At 38.6% G+C, this 10,295-nt stretch overlaps 1 non-coding gene across 1 annotated transcript; it reads right to left on the bottom strand.

The window, feature by feature from the left end:
- Positions 1-300: 300 nt before the first annotated feature.
- Positions 301-416, bottom strand: LOC130163029 (U5 spliceosomal RNA). The gene has a single exon (XR_008826348.1). It is a non-coding gene; the product is annotated as a U5 spliceosomal RNA (small nuclear RNA).
- Between the last annotated feature and the right edge of the window lie 9,879 nt (positions 417-10,295).

Below are 10,295 nucleotides of genomic sequence, written 5' to 3'. Positions count from 1 at the left end.
TATCTCGGATTAACCCCTTAGAGGCATCATCTCATTTTCAAGGGACATACAAACACAAAACACCAGTAGCCTGCAGGAAATGATCGAATTAATTTAATTGAAAAATTTAAATGCCGCGCGGCAATCCTATACATCCTTTATTCTGTGTTTATAAGTGACATAGTTTTGTTCTAAAGAACAGTAATGAAACCTCTCCGCCGTCTCGACTAGTCACAGACTAGAGAAAGACGTTTTTCTTTGGTTCCATTGAAACCATAAAATATTACTTCCATTGGTTTTTAATTTTGTACATCATTAGAAAGCCCCGCTTTTCAGCAGGGCATCAAAAAATTGAGTTAAACTCTTATTGATCCTCTCCACGGAAATCTTTAGTAAAAGGCGAAAGATTTATACGATCTGAAGAGAAACAAGAGTGATCTAAACTTCAACAGCAAGAACAGGCTGAGTCCATTAGAGAGGACGCTCACTTCACTGCTGGTGTGTTGTTAATGTCGCTGCGTGATAAATAATGAAACGAACAAAAAGTTTTCATGAATGCAGTTGTGCTAGTGAATATTGATTTTGCACTGGTTAAATGTGAAACTTAAAACTGATATTTATACATGTTGTACATATACATCGTAACATTTGCTCTGTTTCACGTTGTGACGCAAGGCATGATGGGAGAGGAGGGCTTTAGTTTTAAGGCTCTGAGCTTTTTCTGAACCCTTTTATGTGTAAAATGAATCTGAATCTTCTCTTAAATTGTAATCTGAATTCGCATAGCAGCTGCAAAACCCAAGTCAGCGAGGAAAACTTGTATTGAAATAAATTATGTCTCTTACACACACGCAACACACACTTCAGGAAACAGTGCTGCAAATTAACATGCAGGACAACGACCCCCTGTGGTAAGAGCCGCTATAAACAGCTCACACAACTAACAACTCACCACTACTGCTGGAGTGCTTTAAGTAAAATAGGAAATAACAGTAAAACTAATTAATGTGGTGTTGGGGCTCCATCATTAATTAAGCTACAACTGCTTAGAACAAAAATGATATTCTACGATGGTCATATAAAAATATTGGTGGACGGAGTATTCTGATCCTTCTCTTAAGCAAAATCAATATCACACTGCAAAAATACTACAAGTAAAAGTGCATTGTGGCGCGCGAGTACAAGTATAATCAGGAAATGTACTTACAATACATGATTTTATGCCATTAGATTATAACATTGCCACTAGATTTCGCACTAGACCACCAGCATCAGCAGCTAATTCACAGACATTATCATGCCTACTATAGCTGGTCACTAATGAAAACAGACATAAAACATTATGTAGCCATGAAGTTACTTACCCCTAGTGAAGAACAAAAGCCAGTTCTAAGTCACACACACACACACACACACACACACACACACACACACACACACACACACACACGCACACAGTAGGGAAAACTAGAACTTTCTGTGGTTTCTATTGAAAATAAAACTCACAAGTGAAATTCTGCATGTAAAGAGAATCCTGGATATAGCAGGCAGCCACAAGTTAGCTAGCTCCAAAGAGTTTATTATACTTTGCATTTTCTGTGACAGCTATCATTAGTGGGCTCTTTGTTATTTGCGTCATAGAAGAAATAAGATGCCTCCTGACTTCTGAAATGGTGAAATGAACCGAACTAATGCATGTTCACACACAAAGACCACTCCACTTAAGTATGCAAATGATTGTATTGGAATAATGTGTGAGGGGAGATCTTTCAAAGGATTTTTGTAACTTTAAGAAATATAATATCCAACCATCAGACCCACTTCTTATTGAAAAAGTAAACAGACTTTGTGCTTTTTGCTTTATCCTTGACACAAGTACTTCCATCACATTTTGTGTGTACAGCTGTGTCCAACACAATGAATGCCTTCAGGAAGAGACTGTCTGAAAGTGTGCTATTATCCACATCTCACCCCTCTTGGTTGAAGGAGGCCATTCGGGACGGGTATTCACACTTTTGCCTTTACACATGTTCTGACAACACTTCACATGAACTAGTCCTTTATGGGCATACTGAGACCTTCGGGGTGCTTTCACACCTAACATGTTTGGTTTGGCTCACACAAACTCTGGAGCATTCTGTTCGTTTGGACTCATGTCAAAGCTCAGACGAACTCTCTTTTATCTGTCCTGCAATATTATGATGGAAATATCTATTAATCACCATTTATGAAATACAAGGCACATTTGAAGTCTTGACTATTTGTGACACGGGAGAACATACATAAACGCATAAGGTGCAGAAATGTGTTATATAACCTGCAGTCAGTCTCCAAAATTTGATTTCTCCATGTCATGATGATGCAGAGCGGTCAATCCAAATGCATTTATGCCTACTCCTTTTGGTTTGTTTAGAAAAGTCGGTATGAGCATGAACCAGACCAGAACTAAAAAACAACAATCTATAATATTTTCTTTGGTCCAGAACAAACGAACCGATGTACAGGTGTGAAAACACCCTCAGACACATGCGTATAAAGGAATTAGAGGTGTGGTCTTTGTTCCTCAACCTAAGTTGTAACAACTTTATTTGTAGAATGTCAAGTTCTAAGCAACAAATGCTCATTTTTAACAAGCTGTGGTCTTTGATCATCTTTTTTTAAAGGTCACCTGGATCCGAATGTCTAATATGACACTCGTGCAGCTTGTGCAGCTTGAACTTTCCAGGTGCTCACTTCCCAGCATGCTTTGTTCTTTCAGAGATAGCCAGTTTACAAAGAGAACCACAATCACTTTCTGAGGGAAACAACGCGTTAGGGTGAAGCAAACAGCAAAGCCAACCATAAAATCAGCTGTATGAAAGGAAATTATATCTGCAGATGCACAAAGTGTGGAATGGCCACATGATGAAGCAGCAAATGAAAAATGCAGATAGGTGCCATGGCAACATGGTCTTTTTGAGCAGCATAAACAAACAGCAGGAGCAGAAATGGAGAGGTTGAGAGTGAATGCTAATTAAATGATTTTCTAATGCACTTCCTTACAATGACAGCAAACAGACATGCTCTTCAAACTGCCTTTGTTAGCATCGCAGTGGGGACTGAATTGATAATACGTCTGTCTCTATTTACTGAGGGATGGAAAAAGTGATGTGGAGGAGGAAAAGTCTGAAGCAAAAAGAGGTGTGAGATCCTGTTTCCAGCTGTGCTTCAGACTCATCTGGGAACATCAGGAGCAGAACCTGGAGCCAGGACCTTAGTGAGTGATGAGGAGATAGACCTGGCATGTTCAAATGAAGATGATCAGGTATAGTATGTAAAAATCAACCCGGGTCATCAGTTAGCCATGTTTATTTTGACACTCTGTTGGTCACAAGATACTTAAAAGCAAACTCTACTCTTACATAATTATTATTTTTATGTGCCAGGGTGGGAAAATTTAGATTTGGACCTCATACACAGTGTCCTGGAGTTAAGCAGATTTTGTGTGTAAATATGGCGCCAAGCCTTTGAAGTACAAACAGAACTCTGAAGAAAAAGCATGAAGGAGCCAGAGTTAATATACTTTAATGTGTTTAATGTGTCTCACTGTGAGATATCACTTGCTTATCGACAAACACCAGCCGACAAATGAATTTCAAATCATCTATTTTTGGTCAGAATGTTAGTTAAAAACAGTGGCTTGAGTTTTACATGATTTTTGAAATAAAAATATTTTTAAATCTTTCACTTCCTTTCAGTTGCTCATGAATCTCTTTCTATTGAATACTCACTCCCTAGATAAATAATAAATGTTATTCCATTGTTGGAAAGTAGTTATGTTTCCACTTCTGTCTCTTTGTTTGCAAGTGATCTTAAAGAAATATGGGAACAGAACTGGATGAAATCTGTTGGGCAGAAAGCCCTTGACTCAAAGCTTCAGCTAATTAGAGTATCTGGTGATCCAGGTCTAGGATTTATTAAGCCATTAAGCAATAATTTTAGCTTTAATTTCTTGGCTGCATCTAAGTTCTGGAGAAAAAAATTTACGTCTTACATTCAAAAGAACATAGAGTAGGTTTATACACTACAGAGCACTTATCATGCTTGATTAAGGGCTCATTAACTATCGAAATTCATGGTTCACTTAAATGTCAGTTGATTTCTGGATAATATTTTTTGTATGTTTTCTTGTATATGCTGTTATTCTATGAATTAAGAGATACCATGTTCCAAACTTGTTTTCTTTTTTTGTTTGTTTGCATGTAGCTTTAAAGAATAGTTTCACATATGTCTGTATGGTGTATAAAGCTACAGCTAGTAGCCAGTTAGCATAGCTTAGCATGAAGACTGGAAACGGGAAACAGCTAGCCTATCTCTGTAAATTAATGAAATCCTCCAACTAACACCTCTAAAGCTCACTAATTAACACATTATCTTCCATACACCACACACAACTCTTAAGAAAACCACACCTTGTTGCTCTTACACATCAGTTTTTTGGTATGCATTCAGCAAAATTGGTGAACTTGAGTGGTTGGTATAGGCAGAATTTATCACCTTGACACTGAGCAATGCTAGCTTTTCACAGTCTTTGTGCTAAGCTAAGCTAATCTGCTTCATATAAAGCTTCTAGATCTTCCCATCTAACATTTTTCAAGAAAGTGAATCATCAAAATGTCTAACTACTACTTCAACATTAGGACGTATAGGAAGTATATTCCATATGTTAGCGAGCAAGGGACGTCCCAGCCTGGAGCCACCTGTGCATGTAAAGCACAAATGTGATTATATTTACTCTATGTTGAGATTGTATGCCAGAGAGAGCTTTTGAATGGGACTCTGTGTGCCTATGAAGTCTTGAAACTGGATGCTTAGCAGTGGTCGAGGGTCTTTTTGCAGCCGTGTTCCCCCCACAATGGTTTATCCCTCCACTTATCATTCCTTAGCCATCAGCAGCTCCACAGTGGAGCGACACCAGAGCCCATTGCCTAATACAGCACACACATGGTGATGACAACAACTGCTGATGAATAAGGTCGCAAGCCATGGAGATTAATAGACAACCCATTAAGACCGTAATTTATGTTGGATATGTTTGTTTTTGCCTGTTTTCTGAGCTATACTACAAATAACCTAATCTGATTCACGATGCTCTGGTTTGTGGAGATATAGGAAACCAACATACATAAAGAGTAAATGTGGGATGTTTCCTAGCATCTCAGTCCAGAGCTAAATGTGCAAAGGGCTTTAAAGTGTTGGAGACCTTTTGGCCACCACTGAAAAACAAGATGTCAACATGCACTTCTTTCTCTGTTTATATCTCAGTCCTTGTCTCTCTCAGTAAAAGTCACAGCGAGCGTGGAGCCTTTCAGACTTCTTGCGCTGTGGCAGAGATCCAGCGGGACTGCTGTGACCATAAACTACCCTGGCTCAAACTAAAAGGATAGATAACCCTGTCTTTTTATAGCAGGCGTTCAGAAAGTCTGCTTAAGAATTAGAGCCAAGTAGATGCATGAAGAGGCAAGGAGGGAGTTTAACTTGAAGTGTGTCTCAGTCACCTCATATAGAGACAAAGTGAGGATGAGGAGAGACAGAAGTTTGATGTAGAAGACAGTTAAAACTGGTTGGTATTTAACAGGACTGTTGTTTGGCAAGGCTGATAGGTGCTGAGCAGATTTGTAACAGTCGTAATATTTCAATTTTTGACCCTTATGGGGCAATTTCCAGGTGTGCCTATAAAAATGCCTGTGAAAACCCAAAATATGCTTTTGCAAAAGTCAGCATTCCCACCAGGAGGGGATCAAAGAACGCTTTATGAATAATGCTGTACAGACACACATCAATGGCATTAAGATTAGCAAGGGAAAAAAGGATAGAGTTTGAATTTGTTTCATATTAATTTCATGTTGAAAGTCGGATTCAGTGCATACATGTGAAGCCACGCCATCTCCCCGTGAAGTGACACCAGGCATTGCCACATTTGGACGGACCTTTTGATGCAGCTTCACGGGGCATCGAGCCATTTCCAACATCCAGGGATCAAGTAATTTCAGAAAGTGGCGAGCTGTTGTGTCACCATCCCACATAAATTACGCAAATGCACAAGAACAAAAGAGGGCACACTGAGGTTTCTCTTTAGTTTTTTTTTCTTTTTTCTTTCCATGTTTCAAAGGTCATCGTTACAAAAACATTTATTATGAAAACTTAATGAGCGCCAGAGGAATTGCTTGGCGACTTGCCTTTTTTTTTTTCCAGCCTTCTTTTCGCCTAAGAGAGCGCTCTGATGGCAAGGCATTCTGCATCACTCCCAGCCATGGATTTGTTTGGTTTGACTTATTTACAATGGAAACTGCTGAAGGGCAAACTGTCTGTACTGGGTGACGGAGAGGGGGCATTGGGATCATGAGGTCAAAGCTCTGACACCAAGCAGGACCTAATGTGACTTCTTAGTAATGTTCTCTGTACACTGATAGACACATTTGTACTTCTGGACCCTCTTTGACATAATATATTTTCTCATGTACCTACAATTTTAAGCTACTTTTACTTCCAAATTTGTATTACTTACACTTTCACTGCACTTTCCAGATTAATAATTTAAACTCAAAATGTCATTATCTTAAGTATTACAATACATTGTTGTGGAATACAAAAGTACCATGGTGATACCAGTGATCAGATTACCATGCCATTATATTTCTGTGGTACAACAATACCATGATATTGTACCATATTATTATAATTGACCTCAACTGGCATTGAATGAACATTTATCGAATTCAAACAGAATAAAAACAAATGCACATTAAACTTCAAAAGGAAAAATTAACATATATAATCAATATGCAGTAATGATTTATAGGAATACATCAGCATTTAAGATGTGATTTTTGATTGACAGTGACTGAATTCTTCTTTTTTCTGTTGCATTGCCATCCTCACTTCAAACTGCCCTCAATCCAATTTGGAATTCATGTAGTCTGGTAATGAAGGATAAAATTCAAAATATTGCCATAATAGTAATACAGTTTCAACATAAATGATTAACATCTTTATATCCACACTTATTGTACATATTTTTACTTTTTACATTTTGGCAATGCCACAGTTACAATGTTCAATCATCAGAATACTTCCAACTATCACCTTACAGTACCCTTGACCTACATCAAAATTTCAAAAGTCTTCAACCTCAAACAGCCCTTTGATAAAGTGAAGCCTGGCCAGTTGTAAGAATACAGATTTCAACAGAAACCTGTGTGACCTCCGTATGACTTTTAAATTTTGATGTATGGTGAGAAGACGCCTCATTAAATCTAAGGCTTGTCACATGGATGACTGACTGGTCATCACCCCATACTGAGTATGTTGTGCAAACACCTCATGTCTCAAAAATGTTAACTATGTAAAATGCATCGTTGGCATATAACAGTGGAACTGGAATGATTTCTTATAATGTGAAAAAAATCAAGTGAAAATCACTTTTAAACAGACAAATCTGAGATATATCAGTTCCTTCTCTGCAGTACAGTATCGACCGGGCTCTAGACAGTACAACAGCTGGACTTGGACAAATCTGCTAACCACATTTTACAGCATATACCACATTTTAGGCAGATCTGTGTGTCCTGACAAGGCTGTGAGACAAAGAATATGCCTGGCACTGACCGTGGTTCATAAGGAGGCCCAGACTTCTCCTTTCGCTGCGTGACTCCCCTGGTCTGCCAGTGACACGGGAGATGAATGGCACTGCTGGCCGGCCAGCGCTGGCTGTCAAAGACAAATGAGAGCAAAGCCCACCAATCAGGGACAAGACGCCCCTGTCGTCCACGGGGCGGTGGAGGAGTGAGTAATTTGTTACAGGTTTGAATATATCATCAGGATTGACGTGAATGTAAGTGGAGTCAAAGCACAGAGATTGAGGTCTATATGGACTCCAGTGAGCTCATTGTGTATGTTCAACATGCCGTGAGCAGGACTGGGAATCATTTTTTGAAATTATAAGACGGAAATTGAAGAATTCAACAATTCATTATTTAACATAAAGAATCGTCATTTAAAAGCAGTTAGTGGTAAACAGGTAGCGGCACTTTGGTTTCCCAGGCTTTTCCTTCCAAAGAACACGAACAACATGATACACGGAGACTCTCATGACACAGCCTTTTCACAACTTTCACAAACTTATACAAAGTCTTCATAAAAGCTCCGCTTATAGGCACATAAATGAGGATGAGTCTCTGCAAGAGTACGGTCACATCCCACTCTACGATGATGTGTATATTCCTGAGGACATTTATGACTTTCTGTAATGGATTGTGGCCCATTAAAGATTCCCTAACTGTTCCTCTTTATTGCCAAGCAGATTTGTGTTTGGCACAGATATTTTTCGCTTGAGAGCAGTACGGTTTCAATTAAGTGCTACGACCAGTTTCAAGTGGCTCCTAACCTCCTTTTTGTATTCTTCATTTGTGTCTTTATTTTTTTCACATCTGATGAGTAATAGTTACCCCCCCTCCTCCTCTGCCTTTTACTAATAATAGTCTTCGTATGAAATAATACTTATTCTGTATTGATTTGGAAACAGAAATGCTCCCCAATCCACACCACATTACTCACAATTTCTCTCGACCAAACAAAGACCAGCTCTATTCACTCATTTGCTCACTCACTCAAGGGCAAACACCCAATTTACTTGAAACAAAAACGCACCTTCTCTCATGCATGCATGCAAATACTGTACGTTCACGCACATATACATCACAGAAAAAAAAACACACACTCATACACACTCAGCACAAAGGCCATTCATCTGTTTGTTTATATCAATAATTTCACATAATTACAACTCTGTTTTGTCAGGGTCTGTAGAGTTGGAGAGTACATGCTTGCTCTTGGCCCAGAGTTATATTTCTCATTCCAGGACGGGGGTAGGGGGTGGGGTTGGCTTGGGGTGGGGGTGGGGGGTGCGAAATGGAGGGTTCATGAATAATGCCTCTTGCCGTTGGCGCAACAAGGACAAGATTAATCCCCTCGCACAAACACCAAGCCCTTTTTCTGATTAATTTCACATTTATAATTTAGTAATTGCACAACTCAGACAGTTGGATATACAGCTAATGAGATTTACACATGCTCTTTGGACCGAGGTCTTGCTCGGCCGTAGATATTCTTTGCATTGTGCGTAGGGGAGTGCGCCTCCATTCAGAAATGTGTTTTGAATTTTATCGTAAATTTGCAGCATTACTATCAGGGAGCTATTTGAACATGCTTTTGGTAATATAGTAATGTAATATAATAATGTAAATATAATGTTTTGGAAATTAAATTAGGATTAGTATGGTAATACTCTATGTATTTTGTATTGTCAACACATTTCTTGTCAAGATCAAAACCAATGAATTGATCTCTGCTTTCGGTCTTTTCTTTGAACCTCAGAGCTCCATTGTTGTTAAAAACCTATTAAAAATACATTAATGATCCACACTGTTGCACTGCGTGACATGTTCCTCCAGACTAATGGACACCGGCACTGTAATTTATCTTGAGTAAATCCCAAATACACTGTCCTGTTGCTGTAAATACTCAGAGCACCAAATCTGTATTAATCCGCTAATGAAAGTAGTCCCCACCAAATGCACTATTCGGTCCTGTTTAAGTAATATTTGCTAAAAACTAAAGTGCCCAGCTGTTTTAGGCGATTACTGAGCGTTGTTTAAAACTGAGACTATATATTTTTGATCAGTTTTTCAATATTTATTTCTTCAGTAGGAACCAGTGCATGTGGGACTGAGTGCCACCGACAAGGGTAGAGAGACGGACTCACATATTATTGGTTTTGGCCTTTTCATGGGATTAGTTGGCAGTAAGAAAGAAAGAGAATAACCAGCCTTATATATGCTATATATGCTAACATTTGAGCCATATTTCAGGCTTCAATTTAATATCAAGTGTTTTTTTTGTGCATGCTTCGACAACAAGAAAAACATGTATTAATTTAGTTTCAGTTTTAGAAATCCAGTTTCCAATTTTATTGTACTGCTAAATGACAAGAAGGAGTTGTTTCTCTCAAGTTTCTTCTCAGTTCAGTTAAGGTTTAATTACCTTAAACAATGGACTTTGGCTGACATGATGTGTCAGTGTTTGTTTTTTAAGGGAACTTCTGTTTTCGAGTCAGAAAAATCGGAATCACCCAGCCGTAATTATGACTTGGATGTGGATGTGAGTGCCATTTAAAAGTCATAAACTGGTAGTAACCATTACTGGGATATGACATGACCGTGACATAACAATATGCCTGGGAGGAAAGGGCTGTTTTAATATCTCTTTTAAGACAACCG

This window comes from Seriola aureovittata, chromosome 21 (assembly GCF_021018895.1).
Source record: "Seriola aureovittata isolate HTS-2021-v1 ecotype China chromosome 21, ASM2101889v1, whole genome shotgun sequence".
NCBI lineage: Eukaryota > Metazoa > Chordata > Actinopteri > Carangiformes > Carangidae > Seriola > Seriola aureovittata.
The sequence above is the reverse complement of the archived record's forward strand: the minus strand, read 5'-3'. Positions and strand labels throughout refer to the sequence as shown.